This window comes from Callospermophilus lateralis, chromosome 12, assembly GCF_048772815.1.
Source record: "Callospermophilus lateralis isolate mCalLat2 chromosome 12, mCalLat2.hap1, whole genome shotgun sequence".
NCBI lineage: Eukaryota > Metazoa > Chordata > Mammalia > Rodentia > Sciuridae > Callospermophilus > Callospermophilus lateralis.
Window position 1 is genome coordinate 82,309,120 of NC_135316.1, and position 18,314 is coordinate 82,327,433.

The window sequence follows — 18,314 nt, forward strand, 5'->3', positions numbered from 1 at the left end:
TTTATTAGTCAGTATTGAATATTTCTAGGAAATGGGAAATAGTTGCACTTTTAATGGCCTATCTTATAACAAAAAAAAAAAAAAACATTCAAGATGTCGGAAAGTAGTTCATGGTATATTTAATTAATTTTTAAAAATAAATGTATTAGGTTTTAGATATATTAGCTTGATTTAATCCTTTCATAGTATATTCATATATCAGAACATTACACTGTATACTGTGAATATAAACAATTTTTATTTGTCATTTATACCATAAAAAAACTAGAGAGGGCTATGTGATGTTGGTTCAGTCTTGGTTTAATGCAGTTAATACATTTACTGCCTAAAAATTTTCCACCCATAGAACTTTCACAAGTAACCTCTGAGAACAAGGCAAGGCTATCTTTTTCAAGAATTGATTGAAATTTCCTTTGTGTCATGGCCTTGCCTACAGCTCTGTTGAATTCCTGCTCAGAAAGTCTTGTGAAATGGAGGAACTAAGATTGAGATGCCTAAATTTCCAGTTCATAAGGTTTCAAGTAGAACCAATGGTTCATTGAAATTCTGTGAAAAAAAATCTCATAAACAAACATACATACCCACATGAGTCAGAGCTTAATACTGGTCAACTCAGGTTTGATTTATCAAATGTTGACAGACACACATAAAAGAGAAGAGATTTTCCTAATCTGATTTTAAATTCTATGTGGGGATAGTATGGTAAAGTAAAGGACTTCTAAAATGTGTTTGCCTGGATTTTATCCCTAACGTAAATGTTAAATGATCTAATAAGTAAAAATATCTGATAATAGAACATTGTAAATGTTGGCAAATTGATTTATATGACAGATAACTAGACACTCAGAGACAAATATTTCTAAACTACTGTTCCAATTTAGTTTCTACACTTACTCCTAATTTATATATATTTTATTCAGAGTTACTCCTCCTTAAATGAAAACCTTAGGTCTACATACACATTTTAATAGCCTCACTTCAATTTAGGACTTTTTAAAATATTTTTTAATATGTTCTAATTAGGTATATATGACAAGAAAATACTTAAAAAAAATTGAACTAGTTATTGGAAAAGTTTTCCAGAGCTTTATGTTCTAGGTTGGAGATATGTGTGGTATTTTATATCTTCCTTGGGTTTTATGTTGTCCTGTGTATACCCAAACACACAGGCATTATTTGTCTTTTCCATAGGTGTCATATTATCTGTGTGTATTCAAACACTTGAGTCTTATTGTTCCAGTAGGAAAGTACATTTTCTCTTCTTTTTGAATAACTCTGAGAACAATGTCACAGAGACATATGATGCTCTCTGATATCCATGTGCTGTCCTGCATTTTCCAGCTTCTTTTGCAAATGTTTTGGGGCCATGGACAGTAAGCAGAAATTAGGTAAGTCTTTCCCTGGCTGAGACAGGTAAGAGATGTGCGTCTTTTCCATTCCTCTCTTCCCCTGTTGTGGAAACTTTGGAAGACACAACTTGAGACGGAAGATCCAAAAAATGGAGGGTCCCTAGGTCTTTAGGTCATTAAATAGAAAGCCTCAAAATCTGAATAAAGCTTGATAAATGCAAGAAATATTTGTCTTTTTTGTCACTAAGATTTGGAAATTGTCTGTTGTGGCAGCTGGTACTAATTACTCAGAATAATGAAACAATGGTCAACTGAGAATGAGCTCCGTTAAAGCTATACAGAGAGGTTTTTAATGATGGAGAGAAAACAAATGGAAGTATAATTTATAACCCTAATAAAAGTCAGGGCTGCATATGGTCTTATTTCTGAATGGAATTGCATGAAACTATAGCCCAAGAGTCAAAACTTTAAAAAGAAGTTTTAATCTTTTACTTGGATATCATGAAGAGTATTAAAGAGAATCTAGGTTATCTCTTCGGTTTTCAAAAATTCCTTTTCTCTCCTCTCAAATTCTTATGTGCCTTACAGCATGTACCAAGGTGACATCCATTGTGGTCTGTCATGCCTTACGAATGGCCTTTTAAATATCAGAGATAGGGAAGTGCAGATTGATTAGTGTTCCCATCATAATTCATCAGACATTTACTGAAACATTTATTATCCTTACTGGGTTTCCAATACATCTAGAAACACCATTGTCCTTATTTTCATCACTGTCTGTATACACACACATATACACACCTATTTTGTGACCTAGATGTGGGGTGTGGGTGCGTGTGTGCATATATATACACACACACTTATATAAATATATATATAAACATATACATACACATACATATATAAATATATAAGTAAATATGTATATATATACACACATATATAAATATATATTTGATATATATGTGTGTGTATGTATATATATATATATATAGATAGGTAAGTACTTACTACTTACCTATCTATATATATCTATATACACACACATATATCATATATATATGATATCTATCATCTGTCATGTTTATAATAATAATATATAGCACAAGAAGATCTTGCAATTATTTAATGAAACTACTGCCCAGGACACAAAATTAAAATAACTTCCGATTCCAACGAATAGCAAAAATATCCATGGCCCTTCACAAGCAGTGAAACATATTGGAGAAAAAACACTTTTGAATTCTGTATCCACTTGAAATCAATGGAGAAAAATTCATAAGATTAGAGGAAGTTTATGGTGTATGATTTTAATTATAGAAACATTTTGGGAGAAAATAGGGCCTAGAATTTCTTTACCTTTCAGGAGCATAAAAAGAAAGTGCAAGCCAGATGGGTCAGGAGATCCACCTATATTCCTTCTCACCTTCAGTTCCTGCGCACTCTTTCTGGATTCCATTAGTAGTTTCTTGCTCACATCTTTACCGGCAATGCCAATGGCCTGTTCTCTTCTTCTGTACTTGTTTTAGTGGCAATAGTTTATAGCCTTTACCCCTTCTATGACAACTTTGTATGTTACATATCCACAGGAAGTAAAACTACATATATTCCCACATGCAGAAATAAACAAATTCTACATACTTAAGAAGGAACATGGCTTTCTTCGTGGTCAAAGTATATTTAAGGCAGTGAAGGACAATGGATGATCCTGAACACATTATGTTACATGATGTAAACCAGACAAGTATGATTCTGTGTATGTGAGGTACATGGAATAGTCAGATTCACAGAGACAAAAAATAGAATAGCAGTTACTAGCGTCTACGGAGAGGAAGGAATGGGAATTACTGTTTATTGGGTACAGAGATTCAACTAGAAAAGATGAAAAGTTTTTGGAGCTGGAAGATGGTAGTGGTTGCACAACAGTGTGAAAGTACTTGATGCCAGTGAGCTACATTAAAAATAGTGAAAATGGTGAATTTCATATTATGTATATTTTACCTCTTGAAAAAGACAGAGAAGGGAAGAACTCAACAAATTTAAAATATCATGACTACCTTACAGTTGGAACAAGCCACTTTTCCTTAGTCACCAAAGTCCATGTGATGAATGTCGGGTAGGGATTACTTGACATTTTTCTATTGCATGTAGGTGCCAGTTACAGAAGTGCCCACAAGCCTTGTTAGAGAGGAACTGGTGAAGAGATTCTGAGTGCTCTTCTCACTGTTCAACATTAATCTCCAAGAGGAAAGGATTCCAACATAGACATTTCATTCTCCTTTGCTTATTTCATATCTAAATAAATTAGAAGGCTAAATGAGAAATACTTCATTGATAAAGTATTAATCACCAGATAATAGATACCATGAAAACAGCTATTCAAAATTCATTAATGTTTTATTACTCCCAATTTTTTTGGTTAAGACTTTTTTGATTTGAAGAATAATGGTCTCTGTTTAGCATGTGGTGACATACTGCTGTGCTGCATAAAAATATTGATGGCATTAAATACTTAAAATATAGTTTTTCCTTCTTAGTATTTGTGTTAGTCAGCTGCACCTTACTGTAGCAAAATACCTAAGATAAACAACTTAAAAGGAGGAAAAGTTTATTTGGGCTGATGGTTTCAGAGCTTTCAGCCCATGGTTAGTTGGCTATGTTGCTTTGGGACCTGGGCAAAGCAGAACATCATGGCATGGAGCATGTGTGGTGGAACAAAGCTGCTCACATGGTGGTCAGGGAACAAAGAGAAAGAGGAAGGGGCTAGAGTCTAAATATCCCTTCCAGTCTATGTCTCTAATGACCTACTTCCTTCCAATAGGCCCCACCTCCTGAAGTTTCCACCACCTCCCAATAGCACTATCAGCTGGAGACCAAGCCATCAATACACGAGCCACCGGGGGGACCTTAAGATCCCAACCACAGCAGTTGTTTAATCAGCTTTTTCACTACTGTGACTATAAGACACAATCAGCACAACTGTAGATGGGGGAAAAGTTTATTTAAGGGCTCATGGTTTCAGAGGTCTCAGTCCTTAGACAGCAGACTCCATTCCCTGGGGCTCATGGTACAGTTGAACATCATGGAGGAAGAGTGTGGCAGAGGGAAGCTGCTCAATGATCATCAGAAAGCAGAGAGAGAGGGTGAGATCGCCACTTGCCAGATACAAATATGTACCCCAAAGCCCGGGTCCCCAATGCTCCACCTCCTCCTCCAGCCACATCCTACCCAGCTTCAGTTACCACTGAGTTACTCATGGGGTGATTAATTCACTGATTGGGTTAAGGCTCTTGTGACCCAATCATTTCTTCTCTGAACCTTCTTGCATTGTCTCACCTGTGAACATTTGGGGGACACCTCACATCAAAACCAGAACAACAGTGTTAGGGGTGATCCAGGAGTTGATTCTCATTATCTTGGATGTGCTTTCTACACTTCTGTCTGAAATACAGTTTTCATGAGATGGTCATAGATTCTAGGGACAAAGAGTTACAGATCAGAAGTCTAGGCAGGAAAATTCAATGTTACCTTGTCTTTGAAAACTTTCTTGGGACTAGAAAGTGGAAAGCTGTCAGAATAAACTTAGATGACCTTCCTATCTTTTCCAGGATGTCTCATGGACAACCACCCACCCCCCCACCCACTTGGTTGTGCTACCTTCCATGATTGAAAAGTTTCCCCAGCTTTCTGTTCTCCCACAAGACTGTTGAAAACCCAGTCTGCCAAGCCCTCTTCCTTAAGTAGCCTAGCTCTCTTAGGAGGTTCTTGTATAGTATGTATTTTCTGAATCACTCATTTAGAATTAGCATTCACTGACCTTGTACATTTGCTTTTTATAAGGATACATGGTAGCTAGCTTACAAGGTGGCCCTCAATGTTCCCCGCTTCCTGATTTTCACAAACCTGTGGTTTCTTCTGCATTTCATCAGGGTTTCTTTGTGTGATTAGTAGTGTGTGATGGAAGTAGTGGTATCTCACTTCTAATACTAAGTTATAAAAAGACTGTGTCTTTTGCCTTGTGTGGCTCCCCTACCCCATCTCCTTGTTTTACTGTCCCTGAAGGACTTCAACTACCATGCCATTAGATCACTTAGACATCCTTTGAATAGGGCTGTGTGGTAAAGAGCCAAGGTCCGCTCAACAACCAGGGAAGAACTGAGCCTGACAATGAGTGTGATTAAGACAGGAAGCACCTTCCTTCTAGTCAAGTCTTTGAATAAGACTATAGCCCAGCCAATGACATCACTGTAACCTTCTAAGATTTTTCTTTCTTTCTTTTTCTTTCTTTCTTTCTTTCTTTTTTTTTTTTTTTTTTTTTGTTGGAAGTCCAGGGAATGAACCTGGGAAACTCTACCATTGAGCTTCATCCCTAGCCCTTCTTACTTCTTTGAGATAGGTTTTGCTAAGTTGCCCAGGTTGACCTTGAACTTGAAAAATTTCTGCCTAGTCCTTCTGAGAAACTGGGATTGATTATAGGCATGTACCACATCACTCAGCTCTTCTCAGGTACCTTAAGCCAAAGTCACCCAGTTAAGCTGCTCTCAGATTTCTGGCCAGCAGGAACTAGAAAAATAATAAAAGTTGGTTGATTTGAGCAGCTAAGTTTGAGTAATTTGTTGTGTGACATTAGATAACTAGTATAATACCTTAATTGTTTAACTAGTTATAATCCTCAAAGGATTCATATATTCCAGTGGATCCTTTATAACGTGTGCATATACTCACTGAATAGCAAAAAAAAAAAAAAAAAAAAAAAAAGGAAGATAGAATAATGGATGATAGAAATTTTTTTAAAAATCTACCGCCTTGATTTTTTTTCATAGACACCAAATATTCTGAGCAATGTTCTGTGAGGTATGTAGCAGAAAAATGACAATAGTGATTCTATTTTAATACGAGTAGGACAAGTTGAATAAGACAATTTAAATGTGGGCCTAGAATTACTGCCCCCTGGAGGTAAGACCCTGAATTTTGAGTATAATCCACTAATTCAATGCTTTTCACAGCTCGCCATCGCCTGAGCTCCCTGGAAGTCCTGACAGCCTCTTCTGCTGCTGAGTCCCTAGGGTTCATGCAAGCGCTGTGGTCATTAGCCTGCTCCATGGAATCCTACTGCTCCAGGCTCCTCAATCCTGTCACCCTTGGCAGTGTCACAGGTTGAAACCACAGGTAGAAAAATGCTTGACTATAAACCAGTGTATCCATCGTTTCAGTTTTCCTTGTCATAGGCACTATGGTTTTAGATAAAGATAACATATCAAGGCTGTTACCAAAGGAGGAAGAAAACACCATCATATAGAAATGTTACAAGCTAAAAATTGAAGAGTACTCTCTCTGCCTCTTTATCGTCAATCACTGTGCACCAAGGTGCTTCAGCAAGAGAGAGATTTTAGGACAAACAGTAACTAATATGAGGAACACATGTTGATTTGCTGCATCTATGAGATATAACTAATAACAGATGGATGTTATTTATAAATCCTTACTTGTTGATCCTGGTTCTTTTGAACTCTTTTCCATTCTGGGTCTATCAGCTGTTGCTGTTTGGATAATTAATTACACAACTGAACTCAATTAAAAATTTCGAAGTGTACATTTCCTATACGGTCTGCATACTGAGTTTTCTTGATCGAGCAGTTGAATGTTTTATATGCTACTTAGTGCCCTCCCTCCATGCATACATGGTATGCTGATTTGATTAGTTTTTTAAACTTTCCAAGTTTTTCTTTAGCTTAATACTTATTGTTTTTAATAATCCCCATCCCTAACCATATCTCTTTGAGCCCAAAAGAGAGCAAAAAAACCAACCAAACAAACAAACAAATGTAGCCTGGATTATCATGCACACATTTAAATATACTAGCATAAAATGCATAGAATGTTATTAAATGATTATTGGTAATGTGGTTTAAAAATAAATCAGTTAGACTCGTTGAATTCAAACCAGCTCAGTTGAATTCAAGCTAGTCCTAGCTTCTCTAGTTAGAAATCAAACATTTTTTTTTTTTTTTTTTTTTTTGGTCATTGATTAGTAAAGTGACCATTGGAACGGAAGACCCTGCAATTTTTAGAAGACAAGAAGGGAAGAGTGGAACAGTGGAAAAGAGAGAGGGAGAGGGAGAAGGAGAGAGAGAGATGGGGGGTAAAATAGGGAGAGAAATAGAAGAAAGGGGAGGAGAGAAGAAAGAAGACAGGAGAGGGAGGGGCTTGTTTTTATGACTACGAATGAGTATGGCTATAGTCAGTTCAGGGGAGCTTGAACTCTCATCATCTTGGAAGTCCAGTCTCTATCTGTATGTATCTGGTTGAGACTAAATGAGTGAGGTTGAAGACGAGTATTTAAATGTCGTAGAAGGTCAGGAAGGGTTTATCCAGTTCTAACTGGTACTTCTTTACTTTTTAAGTTGTAAAGCTTTCAGATTCCAAATTTCTTTCCTCTTTGAAATTATCAAAGAATATCAAAGGGATTACTTCTGAGTTCATCTTTATATCCAAATGGCTGTGAGGGAACTTAAGGGAAACCATTATCAATGGAAATGAAGTTTTATTCAATAAGAGTTCGGAGTATTAAGTCATCTTCAGATCTGGCTATGGGATAAACAAATAACCACATGAATGAAAACAAAGTATAATTTGTTAAGTACAGTCATTCCTTGGTATCCAGTATTGATGAGGAACTGGTCCAGGACACGCCCCCACAGCTGATACCAAAATCTGCAGATGCTCAAGTTTCTTATACAAAATGTGTATTTGCATAAAACTATTCTTTTTTTTTTTTTTGTACTAGGGATTTAACCCAGGAACCCTTAACCACTGAGACCCAGCCCAAGCCCATTTTTATTTTGAGATAGGGTCTCACTAAGTTGTTGAAGCTGGCTTTGATCTTGTGATCCTCCTGCCTCAGCCTCCTGACCACTAGGATCACAGGCATGTGCCACCACACTTGAGCAGCATATAAACTATTTTTTTTACATTTATTTTTTTAGTTGTAGTTGGACACAACATCTTTACTTTATTTATCTATTTTTATGTGGTGCTGAGGATGGAACCCAGGGCCTCACATGGGCTAGGCAAGCTCTCTACCACTGAGATACAACCCCAGCCCGATATAAACTATTTTTGTCTTCCCTTATACTGTGAATCACCTCTATTTGACTTATACTACTTAATACACTGTAAATGTCATATAAATACTTGTTAGGCTCTATTTTTAAGGAATAATGACAAGGAAAAAAATCTGTATATGTTTGGTACACACAATATTTTTTTTTCAAAGACTTTGTATCTGAGGATGGTTTAATTCACAGATACAAAATCCATAGCTACAGGGGATCTACTGTATGTTCTTTAAAAATAATTTTAGTTCTCTTCTAAATAATTCTGTATACATAAAAATTAATTGCTGGAGAATCCGTTCTTAATAGCCTTAATAGTTATTTTTTGTTTTATTTAAATAAGAAGTAAAGCAATTTTCTAGATGGTCAGAGTAAGGCTATACGAGGAAAGAAATGGGTATTTAAAGGCTGGCCAAGGGCCTCAAATTATTTCTAGTGGGACGAAGTCCCTGGATTATTCATGTTTAGTGAGGTGAACACAGAATGAAGCTCTGCATGGGCTTAAATATTCTCTCTGTTCATAATCAACCCACCTTGTCTACTTACTTGTATCATAACTTTGATCCTTCATGATTCTGAGACTATAGGATTCCTGCATTCTGTAATTATGTTTTGTTCTTTAATATTATAAAATTAATCAGTGCTTTTTTAAAATTAAGTTTGTCCCAGAGAATATATAGATGCTTAGTGAATTTATTATTAAATACTTTCTGCTACAATATTTACACACATTTGACTTTTGGAGATGATCTTATTTTATCTGGTTGACTTTTGTACATACTCTATAAACAAGAGATGGAGCGTTTCTGTGAGGCTTCTGCTTAGGTGACTTCCAGAGAGGCAGCCCATATTGGGGAGGAGCCCAGCTTGAAAGTGAAGCTGGCAGAAGTAGCAGAAGATAGGGTGTGAAGGCATGGATTCCAGAATCAGACAACCTGGCTTCCAGCAAATTCAGGCTCCCCCTCAATTATGGGCTGTGTGATCTTTGCATATTACTTCATCTGTCTGAACCTCAGTTTCCTCAAATATAAATAGAAATTATTAAAAATTAAAAAAAAATTTAAAACTTATTAAAATTATTGTGAGAAATAAATAACATAAATAAGAAATGACTTCACATACTTATAAATGTCACCAGTGGCTATTTATTATCATAATGATTATATCATTAAAAGATTCAAATTACAACTCTATCACATATCAATGTGATCTTTATATGATGTCTCAGTCTTTCAATTCGTCAGTCTCTCGAGTGAGGAGACCTAGGTCATAAGGTTATAATGGGAATTAATTGTGTATCATAAAATGTGTTGTTTTAGTCAGCTTTTTTTTTTTTGCTGCTGTGACTAAATGACCTGATCAGAACAATTGGAAAAGAGACAAAGGCTATTTGGGGGCTCATGGTTTCAGAGGTCTTAATCCATAGACAGTAGGCTGTATTCCTTGGAGCTTGAGGGGAGGCAGATCATCATGGCCGAAGAATGGGGCAGAGGTAGAGAGAGAGAGAGACTCCACTCACCAGATGCAAAATGTGTACCATAAAGGCACACCCCAATGACCCACCTCCTTCAGTCACATCCTACCTGCCTTCAGTTACCACTCAGTTAATTTCATCTCAGGATTAATTCGCTGATTAGCTTAAGACTCTCATGACCCAATAATTTGTCCCCTAAACCTTCTTGCATTGTTTCACACATGAGCTTTTGGGGGACACCTAAAATCTAAACCAAACAACATGTGTCTAACCTACAATTTAAAAATTGAAATATGTGTTTAGTTAGTGTACACTATGGCTCCCTAGTTGGAGACATGGGGCTTAATATATGTCTTAGAATCCTCATCAGTGAGGTTTGAGAAAGATTTGAATTTAAGCTTTACAAGGTGGAGGGAGTCAGCTTTAGGAGTCCAACATAGGATTTTACTAAAATTGAGTAAACTTAGAAGAAAGACTCCCCCCAAGCTAATCTCCCTTGTCTGGTGATAAGACAGAACTCTAGGGAGAGAGAGGCCCAGGGGCAGATGCTGAGGAAGGTCCATTTCTGCTCTCTGGTCAGAAACATGGCACCAGTTGCTTACCTGGTGATTGCCCAAAATAGTGTCTTCAAGGTGTGCTCAAAAGGTTATTTGCCTTTTTTACTCCTTTCCTCACATGAGGGTATAGTGAAACTTTCCAGAGTCTATGTGATGTGTAATGATGTCATTGTTCTCACAGCTGTGAAATGTGTTTATGGATATTACATTGTAAAAATATTCTGTTTTAATTTCTATTACCATTATTATTAATGGGCACAATTCATACAATGAAGAGCCTTTGGGCTCTCCAATAGTATGTATGTGTGTATGTGTTGGTACTGGAAATTGAATCTAGGGGCACTTAACCACTGAGCAACATCCCCAGCCCATTTTATTTTATTTTTTTTATTTTGAGATAGGGTCTCGATAAATTGCTTAGAGCCTCTTTAAATTGCTGAGACTGGTTTTGTACGTGTGATCCTCCTGCCTCAGTCTCCTGAGCCTCCAGGATTACAAGTGTGCACCACTACACCTGGCTCTAATAGTTCGTAAAGGTATAAAAGGAATCCTGAGATCAAAAGTGTCTGAAGGTCACTGATCCAGGAAACTGGGCCCATTTTACTTGAACTTCTGTGTAGAGGAGTTTGATGCTAGAAACTGCCTAGGATAGTCATTGACTCCTTTGAATAATTACTTTCTTTTTCTAAACTCTTATGCAGCCTACCCAGTATGGTTAATTTTCTCCTACTTCAAATTATAGGGCAATTGATTACATTGCAGTTTTCTTAAACCTTGGTCTTTTTTATGCCTTCCTGAGACTCACTCAGTTTGATTGGCTTTCAGACAGTTTTTGCTATTCTTGATCAGATCTGGGATATGTCCTCCTTCTCTAATCATCACATTTACAATCCAGCAGTTGGGGTGGGCCATTTGCTTCATAATTTCTCAAGCCTAGTGCCACAGTGCATCCTAATTCTGGTCATCTTTCAAATTTTAGGTCATTTAATAGAGATTCTACCACTGCATTTATTGTGCCAAATATGTAAATAATAAAAGATTAAGAGGAAAAACAAATTTGGATTTTGTTAAAATTTTTCCAAGTGAAATGTGGTGTTTGTTCTTTCCTATCCCAAACTGTGGTAATCATAAAAGTCTGGTAGGATTGCTCTGACACATGAAAAGACATCTGGAAAACAAAGCCGGGTTACTATTCATTTGAAGTGCTTATGAAAAGCTGTTAAAAATGAATAATTTGAAGAGCTTGGAAGTATATTAATACTGTATGAGGCAATCATGCAAATTAGCAGAAGCCCATAGGTCTTGGGTCAAACTGGATAAGACACAAAAGAAATCTGATTTTGAACAAGTGGGAATTTTTATAAATCTTAAAAATATTATTTATCATTAATGACAATAGAAGTTCATTTTTGTTAGTTGTTTCTTGGTCTGTAACTGATCAATTAGGAAGGCTAATAAAAAATAGAAGAAGGAGGAAGAGGGATGAATAGGTGGAGCCCAGAGAAATTTTAGGGCAGTGAAAATATTTTGTATGTTTTTATAATGGTGGGTCCCTGTCATTTTACATTTGTTCAAACCCATAGAATGATCCACATGAAGAGTGAACTAGGATGTAAGGTATGGACTTTGATAATGGTGGGTCTGTGTAGATTTATCAGTTGTAGCTGAGGGATGTTGATACGGGGGAAGCTGTGTATGGGTGGTGAGGAGTGTATGGAAAGTTTGTGTACCTTCTACTCAATTTTACTGTGAACCTTAACTGTTCTAGAAAATAAAACCTGTTAAAAAAAATTAAGACTGTTGAGCCAGTATGAGCCAGTTCCAGCAACTATTGAAATAAAGTCTCTTGCCAATGGCTCTGAGTGAGCCATCTTGGAAGCAGACCCCTGAGCTCAGTCAAACCTTCAGAGGACTAAATTTGTGTAGGCTTTGTATTCTGTACTACAAAAATGTAACACTTAAGTATACATGTCCATATTTTATATTCAAATTAACTTATTTTTCAGTCCTTTCTTGAATTCTGACCTAGAAGTTTGAAGATTTTCTAGTTTCAGCTCTCGTTACTAGTTACACTAGTTGTTAAATCTCGACTTTAAAGTAGAAATAATCCTTTTCGCTAATTAGATTATCGTGGGCCTTAAATTATTCATAAACAATAAAGTGTTCTAACACTAAAGAGCTTGCTGAGGTCTCCCCGAGAGAGTCTTGGATTTGGGTTTAAACCTTGGTTTTGCTACTTACTGGCTTATTGACTGGGTGGTATTAGATAAGTTATTTAACCTTTTTGAGCCTCAGTTATTTCATTAGTAAATGAGAATTAAAATGAAATCATGGGAAAACTCCAATTCGGTCATGAAATTCTCCATAGTATTTCTAGGGTGCCCCATGGGTACTGCATGTGATGTGGCTTTAATTTCCTAGGGCTCCTGGGCTCCCCCCAGGTTCCTAAGTATTCCTCTGCCTCCATGCACCGGGGGTTCCCAGAGCGGCAGCCAATGCTGCTATATTATCTGTGACTGAGTGGCAAATTATCTCAAAATTTTGTCGTTAAACATCATCTCACAGATTTTGTGGGTCAGGAATTCAGACGTGGCATAGCTGGCGGGGTGGGGGTTCCAGCTCAGGGTCTTTCGTGAGGTTTCCGTCAATATGTTCGCTGGGTCCTCAGTCATGTGCAGGTTTTACTCGGTTGGGACATATGCTTCCAAGATGGCTCACTCTCAGGATCATTGGCAGGAAGCTTCATGTCAACAGTGGGTTGGAGCCAGCTTACACCTGCTTTTAAGGGCCCTTGTTAAATTTGAGAAATTTTGGAAGCCAAGTGTTAAAACACAGCTATTATTAAAAACTAGATCACATAGGTAAGTTTTAAATAAATCGTATTAAAAGTCAAGGAACTTTCTTATTATTTTATCCCTCACTTTCTAATTATTTTACATTTTCCCTTTATTGATCCTGTGGTTATCTATGCCTAATGTGTCTGCATGGGAGAAATGTTATATAATTTTGCCCTACTGAACACTTTCTTCACTTCTGAAATCAGCACGGTGGGAGTATTCATGCTATGAATGTCTGCAAACACTACAAATCAGCACTTGACTTGTTGTTTATTATTGTTTACACTTTATAAAGTGCTAACAAAATGTTAATTCCATAGATTGAGCTTAAAATTATGTCATATTTATAGTTTTTACTTTGTGAATAGTGCAAAACTTGAAGTAATATTCTATTGGTCTTTGCAACTATTATCCGGTTCAGCCAAGAAATCTTTCATGCCATTGACAAATCAGTAATGGTATGATATATTTCTTTATTATTGTACTTTCTTTTTATTTATTAATGTAAATGAAAATGTTAACCAACTTTCACTCAGCAAAAATAATCAATGAAAACATTCAATGTGAATCAATTGGCTTGTATAGTACTTAAAATAAAGACTTTTGTTTATTACTATTTTTTGGTACCAGGGAATGAACTCAGGGGTACTCAACCACTGAGCCACATCCTGAGCCATATTTTGTATTTTATTTAGAGACAGGGTCTCACTGAGTTGCTTAGCGCCTCACCAATGCTGAGGGTGGCTTTGAACTCTGATTCTCCTGTCTCAGCCTCCCAAACCACTGAGATTACAGGCATGCACCACCATGCCCAGCTTGTTTATTACTATTATTATTATTTTGGTACTAGGGATTTAACCCAGGGTACTTAACTACTGAGCAATATCCTCATCCCTTTTTCATATATTTTTAAAATTTCAAGACAGGGTCTTGCTAAAGTGCTTAGGGCCTCACTGAATTGCTGAGGCTGACTTTGAACTCATGATCCTTCTGTCTCAGCTTCTCAAGCCACTAGGAATACAGGTGTGTGCCACCATGCCTGACCATTTTATTATTTTTTATGAATGATTTCTTATCATCTATTTATTTATTTATTTTTTTTGAGACAGGATGTCTGTGTTGCTTAGACTAGGCTTGAACTCATGATTCTTCAGCCTCAGCTGAGATTAGAGGCATATGTCACCACACCTGGTTGCTTATGCATCTTTTATAATGGTAAAGGTACCAATACACACACACACACACACACACACACACACACACACACACAACTACTTGAGTGTCCTCACAATATGGAAGCCAGCTTCCTCTAGAAGAGTCATCCAGGAGAAACAGGAAAGGTAGAAGCTACAATGTCTTTGTGACCTAGTGTTGGTTGGAAGTCCCACTGTTATTTTGGCAATATCTTAGTGGGTACATTGATGAGCCCTATTCAGCCTTAGAGGAGACTACACAAGGACATAAATCCCAGGGATCAGAGAACATGGAGCACTGTCTTAGAGACTGACTACTACAGTGTACCTCAGGGCTCCTAGTGATTCATTTCTCTCCCACTGCAAAATATACTCACACCCTCCCAACATCCCCTCCACCCCAGCCAAAGTCTCATCCTATTCCTCTATTATAAAAATCAGGCCCAGATACAGATGTGGCCTTAAAGCTCTTTGATTTTCCTCAAGCTGAAGACACAGTGCTTTCTCTCCAACCCACATGGAAAACAGTGGGATAGACATATGACGACTGCTGCGGACACTGCTCCTTTAAACTGCAGGAAACAGGAGGCATGTGAGCCCTGGAGGTCCTGAATCTAACTGGACATATTTGGAAAGGATTCGGTGAGAATAAAGTCCTATTTCTTCCTCATGGCTCTTGGCTGTGCTGTCTGGGCTCTGGGCATTTCCCTCTGAGTCATGCATCCATTTCCAAAGGATTTTCAGCTGTGTTTGCAGCTGTGTACTTTTTGTGGCCTGCTTCCTGCCAGTAGAATTTTGGGGATCCAAAGTTTTTTTTTTAATAAATTTTGTATTGTTTGTGTCCCTTTCAGTCCAAGCTAAGGGTTTCTGCCAATATAACTACTTTAAAAACTTTGTGGGTCCCTTATTAGACAAAAGTCAAGTATGTAAATATTTCTGAGATATGTTCTTCTCTAATTTGGGCTTCTGCTGAGATGAATGAAGAAATTTGTTGTTAAGCTTTTTTGGAAGACCTATTGTTTGACTGAACTGTTCACTATGGCATCACATTAGGTCACTATGAGGTCTTACTTTCAATTTTATCATAAAACTATATTTTCCTGATAGTGCCTTCGATTAGATCTCTGTCTTAAATTTATGTCTTAATTTCAGCATCAATGTTCATCTGGACAGGATGGTAATTTTTAAAACCAGAAAAGTCTTTTCTTCTACAAAGTTTTATTTAGATAAAATGAGTAGACTTTGGGAGTCTATTATGTAGAATAATGAACATAGTCAATACTTGCATATTACATTGTTGAAAATTGCTAAGAGACATCTTCAAGGTTCTGACCACAAAAACCATGTATATGCAAGGTGATTGATGTGTTAATTAGCTTGGCTTAATAATTTCACACTGTATGCATATATCAAATTATTAAAAGCATTGTAAACATACACAATTTTAATTCACCAATTATGCTTTAATAAAGGTGGGGGATAAAGAAGATCAAAAAGTCTTTCCTTTAACTCCTCTCTTTCTGCTCACATTATGATACAAGCAGCAAGCAGCATGCATGCAGCATCTTCAACTCTCTGCTTAACTCTTCTTAGCCAGCTCATCCCATTTTGGAATGCAGCACATTTCTTTCTTAAAATTTTTTTTAGATATACATGGCACTAGAGTGCATTTTGACACACTTACACATACATGCGCTATAACTTATTAGGAAGGATCCCATTCTTATGGTTGTACACGATGGGGAGTTTCACTGGTTGTGTATTCATATACGAACATAGGAGAGTTATGTCTGATTCATTCTTCCATCTTTCCTAGTTGCACCCCCTCCCTTCTCTTCATTCCCCTTTGTCTAATCCAAGGAACTTCTATTCTTGCCCTCCCTACCCCATTGTTGTGTGTTAATATCCGCACATCAAAGAGAACATCAGGCCTTTCGGTTTTTCGGAATTGGCTTATTTCACTTAGCATGATAGTCTCCAGGTCCATCCATGTACCAGCAAGTCATAAAGTCATTCTTTTTTATTTTTGAGTAATATTCCCTTATGTATATATACCACATTTTCTTTATCCATTCATCTGTTGAAGGGCACATAGCTTAACTATTGTGCATTGAACTGCTATAAACTTTGATGCAGTTGTGTCACTGTAGGATGCTGATTTTACATACTTGTACTTTGAGTATATACTGAGGAGTGGGATAACAGGGTCAAATGGTTGTTCCACTCCAAGTTCTCTGAAGAATCTATACACTGCTTTCCAGAGTGGTTGTGCCAATTTGAAGTCCTACCAGCAATGTATGAGTCTACCCTTTGCCCCCACATCCTTGCCAACATTTATCATTACTTGTATTCTTGATAATTGCCATTCTGACTATAGTGAGATAGACTCTCAGTATAGTTTTAATTTGCATTTCTTTAATTGCTAGAGATATTGAACATTTTATCATATATTTATTGACCATTCATATCTCTTCTTCTGTGAAGGGCCTGTTCAGTTCTTTTGCCCATTATATTTATATATAAGTTTTTTTTTGAGTTCTTTATATTTTCTGGAGATTAATTTATCTGAGGTACATGTGGCAAAGATATTCTTCCATTCTGTAGACTATCTCTACATGTTCTTGATTGTTTCCTTTTCTGTGAAGAAGATTTTTAGTTTGATACCATCCCATTTATTAATTGTGTTTTACTTCTTGTGCTTTAGAAGTCTTATTGAAGAAGTTGGTTCCTAAGCTGACATGATGGAAAGCTGGGCCTTTATTTTCTTCTAGTAGGCACAGGACCTCTGTCTAATGTGTGTAGGTCCTTGATCTACTTTGAGCTGAGTTTTGTGCAGGTCAGAAATAGGGGTTCACTTTCATTCTGCTACATATGATTTTCTAGTTTTCCCAGCACCACTTATTGAAGAGGCTATCTTTCCTCTATTGTATATTTATGGTGCCTTTGTCTATTATGAGATAACTGCATTTATGAAGGTTTGTCTCTGTGTCTTCTATTATGTTCCATTGGTCTTCATGTCTGTTTTGGTGCCAATACCATGCTAGTTTTGTTACTATAGCTCTGTAGTATAATTTAAAGGTCTAGTTTTTGGCTTATTTCACTTAGCATGATAGTCTCCTGCTTCATTTTTCTCTTCAAGGATTTCCTTGGCTATGCTGGGTCTCTTAAACACCACGCCACATCCGTAGCCCTTTTTATATTTTATTTAGAGACAGGGTTCATATGAGTTGCTTAGGGACTCACTTTAGAGGCTGCATTTGAACTCATGATCCTTCTGCCTCAGATACCAGAGTCATTGGGATTATAGGCATATTCCACCATGCCAGGCTCCAAACAAATTTTATCACTCCTTTTTCTATTTCTATGAAGAACATCATGGGAATTTTAATAGAAACTACATTAAATCTGTACAGCGCTTTTGGTAGTATGGCCATTTTGACAGTATGGTCATTTTGAAAATAATAATTCTGCCTATCCAAGAACATGGGAGATCTTTCCATCTTCTAAGGTCTTCTTCAATTTCTTTCTTTAGTGTTGTATAGTTTTCATTTTAGCAGTCTTTTTCTCTTTTGTTAGATTAATTCCCAAGTATTTTTTTTTTTTTGAGGCTATTGTGAATGGGATAGTTTTCCTAATTTCTCTTTCAGCTGATTCATCATTGGTGTATAGGAACGTGTTTAATTTATGGGTGTTAAATTTATGGCCTGTAGCATATTTCTACTTTCCACATAACTGTGGGAAGTAATGTTGCGAGATTTCCTGGCACTAGATAATAAGAATCCCCTTTCT